Below are 23,292 nucleotides of genomic sequence, written 5' to 3'. Positions count from 1 at the left end.
TTGAACTTATTTAGTAAAATATTAGAATATCTAAAAAAAGAAGAAATAATAACTTCTTTTAAAATTTTAATTAATTTTATTTTAAATTTACGGCTTTGTTGTTTTCGGTAATATCTCCATATCTCGACATTGATTCAAATATTCCAAAAATACCTTTAAGCTCGAAAAAGTACATTTATATCTTACAAAACATGTAATATCTTTAAATTCACACTTAAGATTGAAGAGATAAGTTTTCTTCAATATCTCCAGTCTCAAAATAAACATTCTTTATTGAAACTTCAGATATCTTAAATTCTAGAGTATTCCAGAATATATCGAAACTCCGGAGAATACACCAAAAATGTGCAATATCTTTATTATGAATTTTAAAAACAAGAAAAATATCTAAAAATATTTCAAAACTACAAAATTAACAAACAGCAAAATTTACACACATTTTTCAATATCTCAAAACATAATATAAACCAAGAAAAACTGCAATACTTTTCTTTAATTATGACAAAAATCTTAAGAAATCTTGAAACATACTTCGAAACTCTTACCTTTACATAAGCCACAAAAATAATCAATAACTTCTTTTGAGACCACAACTAAGATATGCAAGATTAAGGTTTTGTTTAATATCTCAATATGCCCTAAACACATCAAATATAACAAAAATACCTTTCAACTCCTAATTTTACATTAATAGCTGATAAAATACGTTTTAAATTCCTTTTAATTTCTTTAGATTTAAAATGAGTTTTCTGTAATATCTCCAATAGAGAAAAGAACTATCTTTAATATAATTTTTGTTGAATTGAAATGCTATATCTTATTCTGGAAAAATTCGGAATGCCTTAGAACACCCCTAAAGCTTTTAAATTGCTAACAAGCGAAAAAAATGTACAATAACTTCTTTTTAATTTCAATCTTAAGCTAAAGGTTTTTGTCTCGAAAACATAAAATTTTTTCTAAGCTACGAAATGCACATAGATAGCTGACAAATAATACAATGTCTCTTAATACCTTTTTCTAAAATAACATCTTCTAAAATCCAAGCTTAACATGACGAAATAAATTGTTTCGTAAGATCTCGAATTCCAAAAAAGTTATCCTATAATTGCCATCAAATTATGTGTCCCAGAAGTCTTAGAAATAGCTCCAATGCCTGTCAATTGCATATAAGTAAAAAAATTATCAACTCCTTCAGTTTAATTTTAGGGTAATGAATCTTCTGAATTTTTTATAATTTATACCAAAAGAACTCCAAAAAATTTAAGTAAGTAAGATTTTCTTTTGAGACCAAAGCTATTTGAGTTTTATTTAACATGTCGATATCTCGAAAACAAACCAAATAATTCAATTATACCTTAAAGCTTCGAAATTTACATTGAAAGCTAACACAATATGAAAAACCTACTTTCCAATTCGTTAGTTACATTATAACAGATTGGAAATGTAATATCTCCATACCTAAAAGAGTTGTCCTTCAAATGCCTTCTTAACTTCAAATACTATACTTCTTTAGTTATATATCTCGAAATACCGAAAAATACCACCAAAGTCTGTAAATTTCATATGAGCCACTAAAAATTGTAATACCATACTTTGAATTTAATTTTAAGCTAAATGTGAGGAGTTTATTTCAAAAAATAGTTCTGTGTCATGAAAACAATAATAGTTAGATAATAGTTAGAAAAATATGCAATACCTCTCTGCAAGATCACACTTAACACTAAAAAAATTGTTTTTATTTTCAATATCTCCAAACTCAGAAAAATTTTGCAAATATCATTGAACCTTAATATGTTTCGTTGACATTAATAAACGGTATTTACGACTAAAAACAAGACAACATCTTAAAAATACCGAATAATACCTCCCAATTCATTAAATTGCAAAAACTCAATAACAAGTGTCTTACTACAAAAAGTGAGATAAATAGATTTACAATATTTATAGCTAATAACTCTTTCCAAAGAGTTCATGTCTTCTGTCTAGACAAATGTGGCACCCATTACAAAGTTTAGACTTTTTAAAAAAAAACAGTTCTATAGAGGAAGAGATATTAGAAGCATGAGGAGCAATTATTAATTTCTATTTTAAAGAAAAGAGTCGTATTCAACTAGAGAAAGTGGGCGTTCTGAAGTTTATTTTGTTGTGCCCTTCGATTTTAATATTTCAATATTTCCAGTTTTCTAGGACACGAGATATTACAAATATTTTCATTTTCAATTTTAAAGAAAAAAGTCTTACTAACATAAGTACTTATAAATAGTCCGAATACTTAAGTTTTCACGTTCCACTGTGTGCAAACTTCACCGACCACACCCAGACTCAAAAGGAAAGCAAATACGTGAAGTATAGGAAAGTATAATAAAAAAAATAATTTGCTATTTTCTTCCGTTACCATTACTTGTTACTCTCTACTCTTCCACCGGAGTTTTTATTTTCCTATCTTCATTTACGTAGGTACCTATAATTGAAGTGTTTTTATTCATTGGGTTTAAGTATATCCAAACCATACACTTCATCATATTTGTATTCCGGTGTATCTTTAGTTTTTTCCCGATATCTTGGAAAAATTACGCAGTTTAAAAAAATAAACAAAATAATAAAAAAGGTTAAATGCAACTTGCGCTGTGCCACGCCACGCCGGCCGCGCTGCTGCCATCTGTCGGATAAACAAATCTAATTATGAATAAATTAACTTCCGCCTTGACAGAGTTGAATTGAAATTAATTGTTGAAGAGTGAGGATGGCTTAAGGGGGGTTTAGTAAAGAGAAAGAGATATACGGAGATATTAAGGGTAAATAAGGTAACCCTACACAGAGAAGAACAAACAATGTATAACAACGACGAAGGAAAATGGGAACACCAAGACTCTGCATACATCACAGAGAAATATAAAAGCTGCGTGCAGAATTTTCATACTGCACTGCACTGCATATTGCATACAGTGCTGTGCGCCTCGTCCGCTGCCGCCGAAGGTCATGACAAATATACAACGTGATGATCGTCATCATCATCATCATCATCGTCATTAATATGTCGTGTTTCGTCTATGTTGTTGGTGCATTATTGCGCCTCCCTTAGGTGGGAAAGTGGGTGGACGACTGAGGAGAGGGGCTGTTAGTTTATTTTCTCCATTTTTTATTTCCTACCATCCATCCGATGAATAAGTAATAAATGAACGGCAAAGATGGAGTGCACTTGGTTGGATGACCCGAAACTAGCAGCAGAAGCAGCAGTACACTACCTATACACTCTCTATCTGGGCGAGCTGCTAATGCTTAACGGTATTTGTATGTAATTAAATTTTCTGTATGCAGAACAGAGTGCGCCCCAAGCGAGGCGAACCCTAGCAGGCGGTGGGTGGGCAGTGTGCTGCTCGGCGTGGTACACGAGAAAGAAGACGACTACGATGCACACGATGGCTTTGACGATGACGACGACTACGACGATGGACCAACGAACGAACTATAGGTCTGTCCAGACCCAACTCCCGACTTTGTAGAACTCCCGAGAGTACAAGATGAACAAAACAAAACCGACCAAAGGGCTTTTGCTTGAGTGGAATAGTAAACCAACGAGCATCAGTACAGCAGCACTAGCAAACAATAGAATTTCGAGTTCCATGGCAGGCAGCGAGGGTAGTTTTACTTTGGCCACTATAAAACATAGAGTTAAGGGATGAAGTCTTGAGAGGGAATAAGAAGAGGAGGGAAGACATAGGGGGGATATTTGGTTTGGTTTGTTAAAGGATTTTTATTCGTCCACTGCTACTTTTGCATTTTAACAACCAACAACCAAGGATTTGTTTTTCGTTTGTTGTAGGAATTAGTTATGCAGTTTGATCTTTTACTTAAATTTGCAAAGAACAATTTTTTGCTGATTCTCTTAAAAATAAAATAAAAATAATGCATCATCTTGTCCACAAAACAAACAAAACGAAAACCAAAACAAAATCGAGACAAGACCTGGGGAGATATTAAAGAAAAAAATATATATATATTTTATCTAGATTTTGCAATTATTTGTACAGTTTTTGGGTTTTTGGGTCCAGTTGAATTTTTGTTTGATATTTATTTTTGATCTCATTTATATCTTTTTTTGATGAAAACAAACAATAATAGGGAATCTAGGGATAAGAAAAACCTTATCCTTTCTGATTTTTCTCTTCATCAGACATAAAAATAGTAGATTTTTGTCAATTGACTTAATTTTGACAAAATTTGCATATTTTCAAAAGAAAAATATTTAAGTAGTAATATTTACATAGTTTTTGATGAGAAGCATTATTAACTTTGAAGATATAAAATGTCCTTGAAGAAATATTGCATTTTGAACCCTTAGGGTTGCATTTACTTCACCTAATCTTCTTGACATTATCTTACCTTCTAAAAACTATGGTGATACAAAATTCTTTCAGAATTTTTAGAATATTATTATATCTAATGGACTAAAGTTAATAAAGAGAATTTAAATTGCATGAACTTGGTAGACAGGTGAAAATTTCAAGGATATTTTTATGAAGAGCAAAACTTTATCTCATAGCCGGAAAGTACAAATTAATGGTGACACATCTCTCAAGTACACTTCCTAACTAGAGGTGTCAAAACAAATGATATCGAAGAATGAGAGAACTTGAAATTACCTACTTCAAGGCTTAATTATAGATGGAATCTTTTAACTGAAACTATGTAAATATTGATCATTAAAATATAGAGGTTATTTCTTAGCCTCATAATAACTTTCAACGATTTTTAAAATTTCTGTTTAGAAAGGTCTGGAAAAATCAGAAATCTTATATAACGCTTTCAAATTATGGAATGTTATAACGCATTAGGTAGAGAACACTTTTGTTCAAATTCCTTTAATCAAAATCATTTTGGTGGTAGCATTATTTTTTTTTTCAGAAATGGTCCTGATAACTGTACTTACTCCCTTACCTCTTTGGCCTTTTTGAGGCATTGTAACATCACCAGTTTATGTCGAGATAGATGTAACTCTTGAATCATTGGAAAGCAATCAACATGATCAAATTAAGTGTTACCGAAGGAACAAATCATTCAATTCAAAGAAGGGCTACTGGGGCGTATACGCACTTTTTTTAAGTTAATTTTTAAATAAATATTCTTCCATTCTTGTACTCTATAAAATGTTTATGAACCCCTATGAAAAAGAAAACAAATTTTTAAAATGTTTAAACAATTCCATTCATCATGATAATAACAATAATTAAGTGTTTTATTGCTCACAAATTGTGAAGATTTTTCAATCAAATTTTCTTTTTTCTGGATATTGAGTTGCATGCAACAGAAAAAAGTACCACGCAAATTATTGAAAACCAAAAAAAGGAACACTTAATATTTTTCAAATTATTCAACCTTTTGTGGGTGTTTATTCAGTCATTAGTATGTTCTCCTTTTCACTGTTATTGACATTTTAATGCCATTCTTTTTTTATGACGAGATAATACCACCGCAGTATCGCGTGCCAGCAGATCAACATGTTTGATATTATTATTATTTTGTTTTTTCCTCGTCAGAATAAAATTAACATTAAATCCAGGATGATGTTTAAAATTTTATATATGCGGACGAATTGAGGGGATTTCTTTTTATTTTTTTTTAAATCAGCATTACCAGTAAAATTTTGTTAAATGATTAACGTGATGGTAAAGGACTTAAATACGACCGTTGAAAATACAAATTTAGGCATTTTATTATTAATTGTTGTTTTTAAGGCTTCACTGAGTTAATCTAATTTGTATTAAATATCAGAACAAGTCCTGATTTTGGGATGGTAAATTTATTTTTGTTGAATTTTTCAAAAGTTAGAAACAAAATGCAAGAAATAATAACAAGAATGGCAGTCTATATAATTGTATTAAAGTTAAGAACAATTTTTAAAAAACCTATAGTAAGGTTGTGTTATTTGATTAGTTAGCAATTTTTTAAATACTGAGCTATACTAATTCCTTTTTATTAAAAATGACCAAATGAACAATGAACATGTCTACACATTTAAGGTTTGAAACGAAACTAATTTTGTATTTAAAATGTGCAAAACGCAGAAGAAAAATGTGTTTCGAAAACGGCTTAAAATTAAAGATTATCGTGAATTATTGTGATTTCCTTGTTTTAGCAACATTTCAGGAGATATTAAGATTCTATAGTCGTTTAAAATTACTAAAATCTACTTATTTGCTTAGAACTTTGTGCTAAAGTTTTATTTGACCATACAAAAAACTATAGGTGACTGTTGTCTAACTTACACATTTGTACTTCTCAAGTACCATCACAATCTACACTTTAACGAGTGAAGGGCCCCGAATACGACGAATATCAAGTGGTTCCCCAAAATCAAAAAATCCTAAAAACAAGAGCCGACCTTTGCTTCGAAAATATTGCAACCTAGAAGTATGTTAAAATCATTTTTCAAATTGGGAAGTAGAGGGCTTCAAGATGCATTTCATTAGTAATAGTTTCTCTAACTTTTAAATGCACAAGTATTCCTGTTATAAAGGGTTGCTAAATTTGAAGAGTTGAAATTGAAAGTGCACTACACCTAAATGTCAAGTTTTTTAATCATTGCATATAATATTTTTCTTGATTCTAGACTAACTCAATATCAACCATTAAAAAAAGATACTGAATCAAACAACGCGTTCAAGTTATTTAGGCTTATTTCGTGATTTGTTGGATCAATTTAAAAGTCCAAATATGCGTAAAATCAAAAAAATCGTTTAAATAAACGAATCGGGTCGCAATCGTACGACTGAAGAGCTGTCAAACATAACCTGCAACTCTCACGATCGTCGTTGATGAACAATATGCATGAAGATTTGCATTTAAACGATAACAAGGTGCAATTGACTCAAGAACTAAACCGCCTAGACCATTTCAAGCGTTCTCAATGGTCCGAAACGTGGCAAGAAATGACAACTGTGTGTGATCAATTCAATTTGTCAATACACAGAATTGCTCAGGTTGCGGCTGCCATTTGGTCGATATTTTGTTCCGTATATACAAGTGAGATAAAATCATGAATAGGTACTTGTGAAGACGGTCTTAAATATTATTTACGAAAATTGAGCTTTATCTAGAGTTACTAATGCCTTCTATGTTCTGGAAGTAATTACATGTGTCTTCATTGTCACGTTGTCAGATTGTTCGCCGATGCAAAAGGTTGCATGATGAGAACAAATTAAGACATAAAAATAGCAGTAGAGCAAACAGAGCTTAAGAAATCTCTAACATATCTAATTGAAATTTAGCTATATTATGATAATGAAAAGATTTTATTCAAAATCAACATGGGCCTATAAAATTTAACCACTTTTTGTACACAACTTTTATATCAACTGTTTTCATTTCACGCTTAAAATAAGACTTTGCTACTAAATCCATCTAGAAATGGTTATCAGTTTGACCTTGAGCTCCCCTTTGGAGTTATTTTCGAGTAAAGAGAATTTCCTTTTACCCGCACTCTACGAATGTGAAATACTTCCACAGGCTCAATATTTCACACTCATTTCAAGGGGCATGCAGATATTCAAAACCAACGCACATCGGTATGAATCTTTTTTGACATATGTAATTATATCAGTTCTATGTTCTTAAAGTCAAAACTTTTGCTTTAGATCTTTCTGTTCAGAAAAAAAAACGCTATTTTAAGAATTCTTGAGATTATATGTTTCACTGTCGTTTAATCAAATAAAGACTAAGCTGCAAGTCGATCCTGAAGGTAATCATATTTCAAATACGAACTTACATTTAATGTTTTGTCTTTTTAATGAAAAAATGTCTACATTTTCGCTGTATTCATTTAAAATTTAGACGAAATAAGGTAGTTTATGGTAAACGACTAAAATAAATACAATGCCGTAGTTTGATTACCTCTAAAATCTCTAAAGTACATTAATGGTGCACTGAGACGTATACGCACTATTTTATTTCATTAAATCTGAAACTAAGTTTTAATACGTTTTCTATGATTTATGTACCAGCATAACTATTTTTAGTACAAATTCAATTAGGACTTAAAAAAAAAGAAGTGAACACGCACAATTGTGGGAGATGGGGAGGGCCTACAATTTGTAGGATTTGTCAATCCCACGCAAAAGGCAGTAACTTTAGATAGCACAGACAGGGATTGAAACCAAGTCCTCAAGCTTTAGAGTCTAACGAACTAGAAAAAACTTCTCAAGCTATACAAAAATATACATTAATCAGCGGATAAAACATGTAGAATGTTTAGTTTTTTGACTGCTTACTTTGTCTCATTCTAATAAAACATTTTATTACAAACAAAAACTGGAAACTGTTAAATTTTAAGGGCCGATATTGAATGTGAACCACACTTGTATTTTGCATTTTATTTGACTTTTCTCAATTTCGGACTACCTCAACTTGAACCTTGGAAAGATACAAAATTGAGCAACGCGTTAAAGTGCAGGGTTTTGATCAAACCGGATCTGTAAAAGATGTGAAAATACCAGTGCAAGCTCATACAGCTCATTCTGAAGAAAATATTGCTTCTGTTCACGATATAGTGACTGAAGACCTTTCAACCTTAACTCATCGTCGTGCCCAACAATTGCATCCCCACGTTCGTAGTTGCATTCATACGTCTACAAGGTGAAATTGACTCAAAAACTAAAACCTCTTGACCACTTCAAGCAGAACCACCGCATTTAGGCGAATGATAATCCAATAATGACTGTCGAAAATCCAATGAACCCCAAAAGAGTTACTGTTTGGTGCGGTTTATGGACTGTCAGCATCATAGGGCTTTATTTGTTCAAAAATGATGCCGGTCAGGTAGATCCTGTGAATGGTGTTTGTGAGATGATAACATTTGTATAGCCCTGTGTCGGAAGATATGGATGTGGACGATATGCGGTTTCAACAGGACGGTGCCACATACCACCTGTCAGACAGCTTGCGAAACAATGACCCTTTTGCGCGACACACAATCGCAGTGTACTCTTTCTTTGGAGTTATTTGAAAGAAAAGGTGTACGTTCATAAGCCAGCAAACATTCAAGAGTTAAAGTATGAGGTAAATCAGTACATTAACGGCATAGAATCTAAATTATGGCTGAGTCTCATCAAAAATTTTGACAATATCGGATGGAGGTAAGCCGCCGAGGTCGCTGCGCCTATTTTGCCGATATTTTGTTCCATACCTAATTCACCCATACCAATACTATAATACAAACAAATTACAATAATTTCCTACAAAATTTGTGTTTAATTTAAATTCAACACTGGCCCTTCAAATTTAACCACCCTTTATATGCAATTTTTATATCAACTTGTTCCATTTCACGACAAAAATATCACATCAACTTTTAGAGTATTTAGGAATGCTCATTAGTTTACCTTTGAGGTCAATTTCCGACGTACTTTCGAGTAATGAGAACTTCTTTTTAGCCTCACTCTACGAATGTGGAATACTTCATTAGGCTCAATATTGTGCACTACTTACAACGGGCGTGCAGACATTCAAAATCAACGAAGTTTGGTTCGGTATGAATCTTTTTTTCTTGATATACAAATATCAGTTCTTTGTTTTCCAAAATAAATTAGGAGTTTAATAAGCTCAACGATAGTAATCTGGAAAAAAGCTATTATCAAAAATAGTGGCTTCAGATAAGATGTTCCACTGTCCTTTAAAATAAAGGCTAAGCTACAAATCATCAATGAATGTTAAGCAAGGAGTTAAAAAGTATAACCAATGTAGGGTTTTTAAAATTTAAAGTTTTGCCTTCTTGATGCAAAAAAAGGTCTAAAATTTTACAGTATTCATATGTTTTGTGTCAAAATGTAACAAAATAAGCCTATGAGTTGTATGTGATCCAACAAATATAGTCCCTTGATTTAATTCTCTAAAAAAAAACTATAAAGTGCATTTAGTGTACACTACGGCGTATACGCACTATTTTTTAAACGAATTTTATTTCTTTGTATTTCTAGTCAATTTGTGACTCAAGCTATTTTTGTACAAATTGATCTGCGGATGAAAACAAAAGACATTAAAAGTTTCTTTTTTGACAGGTTAATTCCTCGCATTCTAATAAAACAATTTATTGATAAAATACAAAAGCTTGTCATACAAATAAATACATTTTACTTTATTTTTCTTATTTTCAAACAAAATCGCATTGAGTTCCAAATCCATCTATTTTCTTGAAAAGAAGAAGAAATTCCAAAAATTAACTTTGACAGAAAAAACACAGAAACAGAAAAAATGACCCTCACATCACGACCTTAGGTTTTTTCTTCTTGTCTTTTTTTTATTCACTCTCTCTTAGCCTTCGAAAAATTACATAGTTCATACATATGTATATAGGTTCAAAGCATTCATATATATAAAAATTAAGGACGTTCACGTCCAATCGTTGGTTTTACAATTCCAATGAAGGTGAACGTGTTATTCGAATTCCAAATATTAACCCTTATTTCTATTTCTGTTTTTGCTTCATTCTACAATCGCTGATGTTGCCGTCGCTGCCGCTACTGCCGCCGCGCCGTTGCATCGTTCTTCCCATACCTATGTATGAGTGCTTATAATATCATGACCAAAACGAACTCAATGCCAGTTCTGGTGGCTCCCGAGAGATTAATAATTTTCAATGGACACGTTCTTCTCTTTCACTTCACATTTCATTTTCTTGTTTGAAAAATACACAACAGACAATATAAAAAAGAAAAAAAAATACAAAAACAAATTTAGCCGGAAAGGGGTGTTTCAGAACTGTGTATACTGTATATAGTTTGGAGCATGCAAACAATATGAACATAACAAAAAAAACGTTCTGAACGAGAAGACAAAAGATGTGCAAAACGTGTTCAGATTCATAACAATTCACTGAAGAGAAGTTACAGTGGACAACTATACTCAAAAACTGGGACAAAACTATCACAAAAAAGGACTCCGTAGCTTTTAACGAAAGTTTTTTAAATGCTTTTAAAAAATTCTTTGCTTGGTTTTACAGATTTGGTGTATTATCTCTAAAAATTATTCATTTAAGAAAACTAAATTGAGTTTTCAATTAAAAAAACGCTCACAAAACGCCCACTTTTCATTATACAAATTTATAAAAGTTACTAAATTGTACTGAACATTCGTTTTAAATAAAAAAGTACATGAATCATGGTTAGATCGAACTTCCTTAATTTTTCTTAATTTACGTCCAAATTAACACACACAAATTTCCACTGTACCAAAAACTAAAATGAGTAGACATTAACATAGAACAAGACATCAAGAAAAAGATTGTTGTGCTTACTAAAAGAAATTTTCATCTCAACTAGACTGGAGGCAGGGTAAACCCGTAAACTGATGAACTTCTAGAGAGAAAGATACAGATAATCGTACAAGATCGCAAAAAAAAGCTCCTTGTTTATGTTGGTTTCTATTTAATCTATCTTTTTAAAAGGTATGAGAATTGGGAGTGTTGTGGAATCTTGGAGTTCAGTCACTCGAACCTCGAAGAAACGCGTATAAGACTGTTCTAAATACATATACTTTTTTTTAATTTTCTTTATTTTTCTCAAATTTATTAATATTTTTTTTCGTCTTTCATTTTGATTGTAAATATGAGACAGAATTGAGGGAGTTCCTCAAACCAAAATTGACATCAGCCATTTTATTTTTGAGCTTTGAGGATTATATATTAAAAATTAAAAGGGCTGTGGGATGAGAAGGTTTTATAGAGTAAACTAAATAAAAATGTCAACTGTATGTACATATGTTTCTGGGTTAAGGACTTTTAAGAGGCGTTGACATCATATGTAGTCTGGTATTATTTACACACATAAAGATATTAAGATACATTTATGAGAAAACAGAATTGAGATTTTCAAATTAAATATTTTTGATTAGGTTTTTTGTATATTTATTTGCAAACATGATTTGTAATTTGAAAACGTTATTTTTTCATGATTCAAACAAATTATCATCTGACACAGAAAATTGGCCCTTGAAATAGAATTGAAGAGAATTCTTGAAATTGAAATTAACAGAGTCAATGCATTACTTTATAACTTCAGAATTCTTCATTTCATGTTAAATTCAAATAAACTTAAATTATATAATTTTTGTTTTCAAATATTTAAAATCTAGTTAAAAAATATTAAAATTTTAGTCTAAACTGAGGAGAATTGAACAATTTGAGATTTAACGTTGGATTTTCCCATAGCGAGTTCAATTTTGAATTTAATTTATGAACGCACTCTTCCACTTATCAGTAAACCGAGCGAGCACCGCCTGGAAATTAAAAAAAAAATCGGTCAAAATTCGGAGTTGTTGACCACAATTTTAAGAGTGTCAACTCCAGTTTTCGGTCGTAAGGCTCGGCCTAGTAAATATATAATAAAACATAAATCTTCATAATGGTTGTGTGTGTCAAAATATGTGGACTATCAAAATATTGCTCCCGTTCTTGCGTTCGTAGAAAAAGATCAAAATCTGTCAATTCTATTTCGTTCTCAAGAATTGACCATCAGATCACATAATGGGGTAATTTGCGTGAGAATCTTGGTTTATACTTATACAAGATCAAGCCAACTCAAGAGTTAAAGCCGATGGGCCATTTGAAGGGACGTACATTTCCCGATTGGGTTCTGGAGAAGATAAGCCAAGACGACTAATTTTATAGCAAAACTAGCTTCAGTGGCGAAGCTCATTTTTGGTTCAATGGGTTAGTCAGTAAGCAAAATATGCGTTATTGGTAAGGTGAAAATTCTATATTTTCAGCTTGAACTAAAACTTTATCCACAAAAAATAAGGTCGGAGTTATTGGGCTTTAATTTTTCTTCAACGATAACGATCGTCAGATTGCTATCAATGATCAGCATTATCGAGTCATGATTATAGATTATTTTTAGCCCGAATTGGAAGATATGGACTTAGACGACATAAGACTACAACAGGATGGTGCCACAAGCTACAAAGCACACCTTACAATATATTTATTGAAAAATAAAGTCTTTAAAGAAATGGGCCAGTCGATTGGCTGCTTTTTCCGTCGGATTTGACGCCTTTAAATTTTTTTTTGTGGGGCTACGTTGAATAATAGGTTGAAATGTGAAACTATTAGCTGAGTCATAGAAAATTGGATCCAATACGTCGACACCTGCAAACTTTTCAGTTTAAACCATTTAAACGAAATCGAGTTGCATTTAAAAATATTTTGATTCTACTTTAGGTCAATAATAAGTTTTTGAGATATCTTATAAAGTCTGCTTTTTATTTTTAAAAAAAATTGTCTTTGGAAAACAGTCTTTATTGGAAAACAGTTTATTTTATCATACTATCATTTTCGAAACACACACTTTTACAGTGTCATAATAATTGTTTTTTTTTTAATATTTCTCGTCATTTATAAATACTGAACAATCATTTGATGGACGTTTTATCAAATATTCAGATCTAACAAAATATAAGTGGGCCCACGGAATTTGTCCTTAGTACCCAAAGAGCCTGTTTAAAAATGCATATTGCATATTTCAAAAATCTGAAGAGCGATTTTTTTCAATCAATTTTTTATACATATAAAATAGTTAAATTAGTTTTTAAAAATATTTTTTTGAATGTTGAATTTAACACTTTTTGGTTTTTAAAATTACTTTTGGAATTCATTTTTTGTGCTAATTTTGAATCAAAACTTCGATTTTAACTATCGGCTCAAATTTTAGAAAAACACGATTTTATCATTATTCTCATGTTTTTGAAAAAAATCATAGTATTTCAGCTTTGTTTATAGGACATATTCGTTACAAAAAACAACATACAAATTTTTTTACACCGTTTTGCATTTTACTAAGAAACGCTTTTTAGCTTACAAGGTTTCTTTAAGCTTTGTTTGTTTGAAATGCTGAAATACTAAAAATATTTGAAGTGAATATGAATAAAAAATAAAAAACACGTTGTCGATTTGGAAAATCACCAAGAATTCTATAGAAAAACAAACTAATTTATGAATTCAGATGGCTTCAAAAAGCCTGATACATGCAAATATGATATGACATGATATATATGCAAATTTCAAAAAAAGATATCTCAAAAACTTGAAGTGACGGAATTATTTTGGAGTCAGATTTGAATTACATTCATCAAAGTTCACAGAAAAATGCAGGGAGACAACCTTGTCGACCAGTTTAATTAAACATTTTACATTTAAATTTCATTAAACAATGTTGACCTTTTTTGAGATATAAAATTTTAAATTTTGACAAAAATAATATAATTTTTAAAAATTTTCATTTTTGATCATCAAATAGTACTAAGACAATATTAGAGCTTGTTCAGAAAAAAAATATTTAAACTGGTTCATAAAAATAAATAAATTGGGTGGCGCAACAGTCCGTTGAGAACTAAGGCCTAGTGGCTCACATCTCTTAACAATTCCTGTGTGCAAGTACTGTTGTCAGGGATGGAAGGGACCTACAGTTTTAAGCCAAATCCGAACGGCTTATTCATGACGAGAATTACTTTTGCTGAATTTTTATTGGATATAAGTCTGCATTTAATTCCTCGTAAGAGCCTGTACACTCGGAAAAAAACTTTTTAGATGTCATAGGCAGAGATCGAACCCAATCCCTCTGGCATGAAAGCCGAAGGCACTTTTTTCTTTTTGTAAATTCATTTTTCACTATCAAGTGCCGGTTGTAGCCACCAAAACTGGTTTTCCGGCTTCACCCTATCAGTTCGGTCCCGTCCGGACACATCCCAACTGAACCAAAGGAGCTCTGCTCCGCCTTGTGACATGGCGTGCCGATTGTACAGGAGTCGCCTTTCCCCGGTTTTTCGTCTGACATGCCCGTGAAGATCAACGATGACCATCTTGCGCCAATTCTTGCACGTATCCCTCATGGCCCTAGCCAACGGAGTCCGAAAAAAATTGTCTCCGACTTCTGGACATTTATTTTCAGTTTCCAGTCATCGCAATTTCGCTAAATCTTGTCGAAATCATGCTGCAAGAGAATTCTAATAACCTCAACCTTTCGGGCCGTTCTGTACGCAATTAGATCGTCGGCGTACGCAATTGCTTTTGTAAAACTACCTTTCAGATCGCTGGTGTAAATGCTGAAGAGAATCGGCGAATTCACCGCTCCCTGTTGAAGACAATTTTTAATAGAGAATTTTGTGGTAGAAGTTACATTGCCACTTTTGACAACGAACTTTCTACCGTTAAGCATATAATAAAGTATAACAATGGCTTGGTTATGTCAAGCCTGCTCATTTTGAGGTAAAGACCCTCTAACCATACCTTGTCAAATGACTTTTCCAAATCAACCAGAACAGCACCTGTGCATTGTTGTTTTGATTTATTCCATTGGATATCGGAAACTAGTTTAGACGCAGCATGAATTGTGCCTTGAACCCGAACTGTTTATCCGGAATTATTTTGTTGTTCGCAGCTCACTTAGACAGATCCCTATTGATGATCTTTTTGAAAACTTTGCTGATGCTCGGAAGAAGACTTATCGACCGAAGATTTGACGGGTTGGAGTTGTCGTTTCCCTTTTTCGGGAGATGATGAACCACAGCGGTCTTCCAATGCACTGGATAATATGCATTTTTCAGGGCATTATTGAAGAGTGTGGTGTAATTTTCAATTGCCGCCATTGGTAAATATCTTAGTACAACGTTGGATATACCATTGACACCTGCTGACTTTTTGTTTTTTATTGAATTGAAGATGAGCTAAAGCTCAGCCTTCGCAACTAACAAGGGACTTGGTCCCGTTTGCTCGGCGATTATGGAATTTGCCAAGAAATCGTCATCGAACCGCATAAAACTGCGGTTCTCAAATCGCCATTGTGTCATATCATTTTGAAGGTAAAAGTGATTAATAAAAGCTCTGTTTTCCAGGTCGTGGTTGAGGCGAATGCTAACATTCACCTTGTACACTTGCTGGAAAGCAGCTCCCAACGCCTCCACTTTTTCCTTCGGATCTTCAATTATGTAAAAGTCATCGTCAAAGATGGCTTCTTCTGGATCTATTTGCGCTGTCCTGAGTACGTCTCTATTCTCTTCAGTTCTTAGGAGTTTCAGACACGTTCTTTTTCCTGAAAATCGTGTTGATTTTAGGGAACATACTCAGTCCAAGGCACTAACCAGCATGATACGGGTACAACTGGTTCATTAATTCCTGAAAAGCCTCACAAAAAATAAAAACGGTTCTAAGCCGATTTAATTCGGGAGCAATTCAAAACTTAATTTTTAATATTGAAAGAAACCAATTTAAGAAACTATTTTTACACTTTTGAACAACAAATATATAGAAAGTACTGTTATTTTTAGTCTTAAGAAAAACAAATTAAAGCCCTTAGGCGAATCTGCTTAAAAAACTGAACGGTAATTAATACAGACCGATCAACCGTTTTCGACTTCTATCCCAAATTTACGAATGCAATACTTGAAATAAAGTTTCAATGTGTCGCAAGTAAAAAATTCTACGTTCTTTCAAAAAGAATACATTTTCTACGGAAAATTCAAAACTTCTTGTCAATAAGTGGAAAATTTTCAGAGCTGTTAGCCCGTATTTTAAAAAAATGCAGTACTGAAATAAAAGCGTTTTAAGTTTTGCTTAGTAGTAAATCAAGCATAATTTTGCAATACTTTTACTCTGTGAATTCAAAAACTCAGTAATTAAACATTTTATCGTATATAGTTATTTGGAACAACATTTTTGGGCCCTACATTTTCGAAAATTGTATAAAGTCCTAACCCCTTAAAATTTCTCAAGTTCGTCGTTTTTCGAAAAAGATTTTTTAAAAGTCTTACAAAAATCACGACATTTATTTTAGAGTCTAAATTTCAAGATATAAAATCTGAAAAAGTATACTACCGTACAAAAAATTAAATCACAACATAACATACCTTTTAAGAAGAGAGAATCTGTCTGCCACAAAGATCGATGAGTGCACCTTCGTTGCTAAAATTGCAGTATCTTACTCCAATTAAAAAAAGATGTCTTCTCTTTATTTTATGAAGACAACTTCCTTTTGGTATAAAGTTCTTTTAAATTTACAACAACAAAACAAAAATCTGATAACGAGTTAAATAGGAGTGTAAAATATATAAACTACACAATAATAAATCACTTTTTTGTTTAATTCTTTAACTCACAAGAAGTTTATCTTCTATGGATGTATAATAAGAAGATGCGCGCAACAGTGTGTAACCGTAACCACACACAATTTGCAATTATGAAGGTATTTATATAAATTTCGCACAGAAGCCGGAAATATATTAAATTTTATATTTTTTTTTGTTTAAAGAAAAAGTAATTTGTTACGGTTTGTTAACGATAAAAATTAATGGTGTTGATTTTTATTTATATTTTTTGTTTGGTTTAATAAATGATGACGAGTCACTGCACTTCTTAATATTTGTAACGTTAAAGGTAAAGTGTGTTGTTTTACTTTATTCTTGTTTTGTATTCCTTCTTAAGTTGTTTTTAAACTGTAAACACAATATATGTAATGATAATTATTTAACACGCTAGATACTCTCCGTGATAATAAGATAAACGATCGAAATGCGTCTGTAATTAGTTGCAATTAAACACAAACAAAAACGTACTGGCCTAGTTAGTCAAACCTGTGGCACCCCATTTCTTTGGTTGGTAATTCAAAGTGTCTTACAGACATTTGGTCACCAATTTAATTTTCACCACGTTACCAAACCAAATACATGCTCTCATACACCTACAAACACTCTCACACACACAAAGGAAAAAAAAACATAAACATAAATCCCCCTTTGAAACAAAAACTAAATTGATACCCAGACCAGACAACCTCTGGTGGACGTGAACGTGGACGGACACAATTGGAATGGTTTGTTTTTTGCGGTACTTCTTGTACAACATGGGTCTTTCGTCCTCGTCCTCATCCTCGACGTGTCGTCGGTCGGTCGGTAGTCTGTCCCCCTTTATAGTTGATGGCTGGCTGGCTGTCGGTCCGACTTGGGTAAGGGTATCCCCTGTTATATATTTCTATGCGAATTTTCCGCACGATTTCACCGGTACCAATGGCGACAATGGCCAAAAGGCATTTACAGCAATTCGCTGCCTTAACACAGCCCAACACAAAGGAGGTTTTTATGACTGTTGTGTCTCTCTAACGTGTGTTCTGTGTGTATCTTTGGCTGCTCTCTGCAGATGGTGCCGCAGCAGCAGCAGCAGTAGCTTTAGCACAGCCAGGCCAAGCAAAGCCAAAGGCAGCATGTGGCGGCAATGTTCCGTTTCGCGTAGCGGATAGGTTGTTAGCTGCAGGAATGCACATTTAATTTGGTTTAGAAAAACAACCGACCGACCGACCGTACCGTGCTAAGTTTTTGAGTTGTTGTTGTTATTTTTCTTTTGCTTTGGACTTTTTCGTATGGTTTTCCTGGAGAAGGAGAATTGGCACGCACCTGAAGTATTGGCTGCACTTGACTCAACCGTTCTACAATTCTACATATATGAAACATATGTAGGCTGGCTTTGGCCGTATTTGGGACGAAAGAAGAACGACGACGACGACGAGTACGAATACGAAAATGAAGATAAAGTGTTTATGGGCATAGACAGGGTGTGTGCTCTCAAGAATATTAAATTTTGCGCAATTTCCAAAGAAGCAGCAGTGAGCGTGGCGTATACCATGATATTCGCTAGTTCGTTTCGTGGTTCGTGCTTAGGGAACGTATAGAGTCTATCTATGGAACAATTCATAGAACTTATACTGCGTGCACTTGACGTTGCCGTCTTTAGGTCTTACCGTACGTCGTCGTCGACGATAACAACGATGATGACGAGCGACGCGTTATATGGCAGCCGAAGAAAAAGAAGCATAAACAGAAACCTTCTTAGTTCCGGAGGCCATATAGACTATAGAGATATAAGTACACTTATAGTAGAATGTGAATATTGCGTCGTCCTCATAGTGTTGTTTTGTTATGGTAAATTAAAAACATAGTCATAGGAGATACATAATAATACACACCTCATCACACAATGATGTTTTTGAAGAAACTTCTTAGACAGCCTTAAGAGCTTCTTGCTTATATGATAGGTCCTTATATCAGCTAGCTAAGAAGTAGTTTGTTTGGATCGGTGTATATTTTATGCTCGTATATCGTGAAAAGTAAAGAAAAACTTTCATGATAAATAATATACTATTATAGAATATCAGAGATGGGGTCGAGAATAAAGTTTCATAATTTAAGGTTTATTATACGCTGTTGACGCAGACAAACAAATATAATTAGTTGAAAAATTGATTAAATATGGAAACAAAAATTGACTTAAGCAAGAAATGAGAATCCAAAATTATGAAGCTTACAAGTGCCTTTGGTAAAATGACATCTTCGAAATAGTTGATTTATTGGAAGCAGAGCTCGAAAGTCTCAAAGAAATCTATTTGGAAATATGGGTCAGAATCATTTGCTTAAGAAGATTTTCAGAAAGAAACATTAAATATCTTTTTAAATTGTGCTTCAGCTACTTCCGCTAAATTAAATGAAGACCGGCATTGACAAAACCCAAGGCTTTGATAGTTCGAATCACTCTTGAAAAGGCTTCAACATCTGCATCAAACCTTAACAAATTAAAAGCGGTCTATCATTTTTGTACTTATAATATCTTAAACATCTTCAAAATTTAACAGCTGATAACGGACATATTGTTAAAGTTTTTTCTGTCAAATTGGCTGAAATATATTCAGGCATTCCGCCAAGGGAACAATTCAAGGTTCGGTTCGGACAACGTGTCTGGTTGTTCACCCATTTTACGGCCAAAAAAACCGTCCTATCTAGAGATGCATACATTTGAGTCCACTGGGTTACTAAACTTTGCCCAAGCATAAGGTCTGTCGAAAAAATCGCCGCTGTCCCTTTAAGTGTGCAGGAAAATCAGGTGCAGTCAATTTCACGTTCGTTTACAAGAGGTCAGTTTTTTTCAGACCAATATTTGGTAAATTTTGCGATTGGGTCACATGAGTTTGTAGCCGCCTGAGACCCAACTAACTCAAGAGTTGATAGCAAAAGGCTGTTCGTAATTACTTGGGTTCGGTTTAATGGACTTTGAAGCAGCTAAAAACTGACAGCGATGAAACCCAATTTTTTGGTGAATAGGTACGTAAAAAAAAAATTGTTGAATTTGGGGAAACATCCCAAAATGCTCATTAGTGCAAAATGCTTAACATAACCTTCAACCAAACTTCGGTCGTACTGTTAAGTACCGATATTTGTTTGTTAGTCGTACAACACGAATGTTGACTGCTTTACAAAACACTCTCAATACTAAGTAGACTAATTATGCAAAATTCATTCCCTTTATGATGAAGGGAAGATATATGCTGACAAGTGGTTTAGCTAAAGATCAGTGTGTGATTGATAAATCAAATTATTTTCGGTGTCTGCTGTAAAGTTAAATTATTCGAGTTGCATTTAAATTACAACACTAAAATACAAAATAGATGGAACATCTGATTTAAATGATTTGTAATGTAATTTAATTTTTGATTAAAGTCAGAACTTAGCAGAAAAAAATATTGAGATTCGTTCTTTTGCCGTACTTCACGAATATAATTTTTTTTATTACACTCTGCTATTATAATGCCCAGCGCCTTAATTGAAATTGGTAATTCAAATATATTATTATTGCTCTGAACTTCGGAAGGTATGCAAAAACAAGTGTAAGCTGATTTGTTGAAAAAAAAAATTATTGCGGCATTTTTAAGGTTTAAATTTTAGGCAGACAATATTTTTAATTGGATTTTTCTAAACATGCTTCCAAAAATTTAACCAACAAAGTTTAACAAGATTAAATATGTTAAACTAAAATCGACATGAACAAACTTACGGACGTACAGAAACACGGTTGTACAAGGATACGTATTTAAAGCATGATTTTTAAGCTATTATCTTTATGGCAACACTGGTTTAAACAGCTGACGCACGTTTCGTGTTTTGTTTCACTGTCAAACATCTTCAGTGTGGTCTTAAAAAACGAACAACGCTTGCAAATTATTGAATTTTATTATCAAAATGCGTTTTTTGTTAGTAAAGGTCAGAATCCACATTTTTACCGAAAAATCGTGTTCAGCGAGGAAACTCATTTTTGTCTCAATAGGTACGTACATAAATAAGCAGAATTGTCAATTTTGGAGTGAATATCAGCCAGAAGCATTGCAAGAGCTACCAATACATCCAGAAAAAGTCACAGTTTGGTGCGAAATTTGGGCTGGTGGCATCATTGGACCGTACTTTTTCAAATATGATGCGAATGGTATAGCAACTGTGAATGGTGAGCGCTACCGTGAAATGATATTCAACTTTCTTTTGCCCAAAATTCAAGAGCTTGACTTGCATGACATGTGGTTTCAACAAGACAGTGCCACATGCCATACAGCACGCAGAACAATGGATTTATTGAGAGGCGAATTCGGTGAACATTTTATTTCACGCTTGGGACCGGAGCGGCCGAAATATTTGAAAGGGTATGCCAAAAATGGCACCCTTTTTAAACGTACTTACTTACGGACAGAAGTTTTTTAAAATCCAAGAATTTAGAATGAGAATATGAGAATTCCTAAATATTCTAATGACTAGAAATGACAGAGTGTGGTAAGGAATTTCACATTCGCGTAGTTCGGCTAAAGAACGAATCTCTGATTTTGACAGTATGGCCGAAGTTGGGCTCGAGGGTATTCTGATTAGCATTCCTAAAAGCGCGAGTATTAGTGCCGAACTGTTTAAGAGGAGGAATACAGCTGGCTATTTCACTAGAGCATAAGCCGTTAAGATAACGGTAAGAAAGGGTCAGACAAGAGACCTTACGACGATGTTCAAGCGAAGTAAATGAACTTATGATATTATCTTCTATCAATTTAAATGCTCTAAGTTCAATACTATTCAAGAGGCTTAAGTAATTTGAAGGAGCACCAGCCCAGAGATGGAAGTTATACTCAAGCTTTGGGCGTATATAAATCTTGTAAATAACAGCTATATCAGAAGGTGTGAAACATTCCTTGCATCGCCTAACGATAACAAACCTAAACACCTTGCGGCATTTTTGGCGACATCGCGTATGTGATCGTTCCACAAGCTGTGGTTGGTGATACACATACCGAGAATATCGAGATGTTCAGTCTCCTCGATGCAAGTGCCATCCATGGATAATGGCAAGGGGTGTATATCTCACTTTAACAACACAAGACAGCATTGCGTTTTCGAAGCATTAAATTCCACGCGGTTTTTTAATCCCCATTGTACAATGCTGTTTAAGTCGGAATTTAATGAGCTTGTCCTATTTTGTCGTTGCAGTTCCACATCCGAAGAAGAGGAATGAGAGTCTGAAAACGAATATGAAAAGCTAAGAGTACTATCGTCAGCAAAACAATGTATTGGATTAGAAGTTGCAGACAGGAGATCATTAATAAAAAAGAGAAAGAGTGTTGGGGATAGAACAGAGCCCTGAGGCACACCAGCATTTATTTTATGGACTTCAGACTTGAATCCATCCAATACTACTTGTATCAAACGATGCGAGAGGTAATTACTAATCCAATGAAGCAGGGATTCATGAAAACCTAAGCACGTATATTTAATAAGAGAGCCTGATGACAAACCCTATAAAGCGCAATAATCTTACTTTCTCTGAAGCGATGTACAGATTTGGTCCACTGTTCGGTGAGATGAACCATGAGATCACCAATTGCTTCGAAATCCGTACTGACGGTCATTAAGAAGCTTTCGATCTTCAAGATATTTCTTGAGGTGATAATTAGTCAGCGTTTCTATGACCTTGAAAAAAAGAGACCTAAGTGCAATCGGTCGATAATTAGAATGAGAGGAAGATTCACCTTTTTTGGGAATGGGCTGAACAAATGCAGTTTTCCATCCTCTCGGAATGAGACCTAAGGAGTAGGACAGATGAAAAAGCTTATGCAGTGGTTTTTCCAGCGTTGAAGAACACCTGTTCAGAACAATAGCGGGGATACCATCCGGACCAGCGGATTTATGTGTGTTTACATCTATAAGGAACATAGTTCTGAGTGGATTTTGAACTGAGAACGTAATTGGTAGAAATTTCCATCGCTGTCAATAAGAAGCGTTAAAGTTTGATTTTAACCAACTTCTTTTGACCAAAATTGGAATCCATGGACATGACATCAAAGACATATGGTTCCTAAAAACGACGCTTCTGATAAAAGCAACATAGTTAAGGAATTATTAGAAATTCTTCCCTAGTTGGTTGAAGGAATTCGTCAGCTCAACTAGGATTTTCTGAAGGCCGCA

At 33.5% G+C, this 23,292-nt stretch overlaps 1 protein-coding gene across 8 annotated transcripts in view; it reads right to left on the bottom strand.

Annotated features, from left to right (window-relative positions):
• Positions 1 to 23,292, bottom strand: part of LOC129947229 (protein alan shepard) — a 638,535-nt gene that overhangs the window by 406,178 nt on the left and 209,065 nt on the right. For 2 of the 8 annotated variants that reach the window (XM_056057718.1, XM_056057719.1), the window contains exon 2: positions 16,888 to 17,472. The exons of the other annotated variants lie outside the window; for them this stretch is intronic. The gene's annotated coding sequence lies outside the window, so the exon portion shown is untranslated. The remainder of the gene's footprint in view (positions 1 to 16,887; positions 17,473 to 23,292) is intronic. 8 annotated transcript variants of the gene reach the window in all.

The sequence above is a fragment of the Eupeodes corollae genome, chromosome 2, assembly GCF_945859685.1.
Source record: "Eupeodes corollae chromosome 2, idEupCoro1.1, whole genome shotgun sequence".
Classification (NCBI taxonomy): Eukaryota; Metazoa; Arthropoda; class Insecta; order Diptera; family Syrphidae; genus Eupeodes; species Eupeodes corollae.
The sequence above is the reverse complement of the archived record's forward strand: the minus strand, read 5'-3'. Positions and strand labels throughout refer to the sequence as shown.